Source organism: Penaeus monodon, chromosome 23, assembly GCF_015228065.2.
Source record: "Penaeus monodon isolate SGIC_2016 chromosome 23, NSTDA_Pmon_1, whole genome shotgun sequence".
Classification (NCBI taxonomy): Eukaryota; Metazoa; Arthropoda; class Malacostraca; order Decapoda; family Penaeidae; genus Penaeus; species Penaeus monodon.
Window position 1 is genome coordinate 37,144,100 of NC_051408.1, and position 219 is coordinate 37,144,318.

The 219-nt window shown below is 59.8% G+C and overlaps 1 protein-coding gene across 1 annotated transcript in view; it reads right to left on the reverse strand.

Annotated features, from left to right (window-relative positions):
* LOC119587975 overlaps positions 1-219 on the reverse strand; it is a gene marked incomplete in the record, with an annotated part of 17,684 nt that overhangs the window by 13,020 nt on the left and 4,445 nt on the right.

Sequence of the window (219 nt, forward strand, 5' to 3'; positions counted from 1 at the left end):
ATGATGGGGGGGTGGTTTAGTGGTGAGGGGGGTGATGGTGGTTTTTTTGAGGGTGGTGGTGATAAGGTGGATGGTGGGGTGGTGAGGTGGGGAAGGGTTCTTGGTGGTGGTGAGGGGGGGGGGTTCTTGGTGGTGTGGTATGGGGGTGGGGATGGTAGTGAGGTGGTGGTGATGGGGTGGGGTGATGGTGATAGGGGAAAGGGGTCTTGGGGGTGGTAG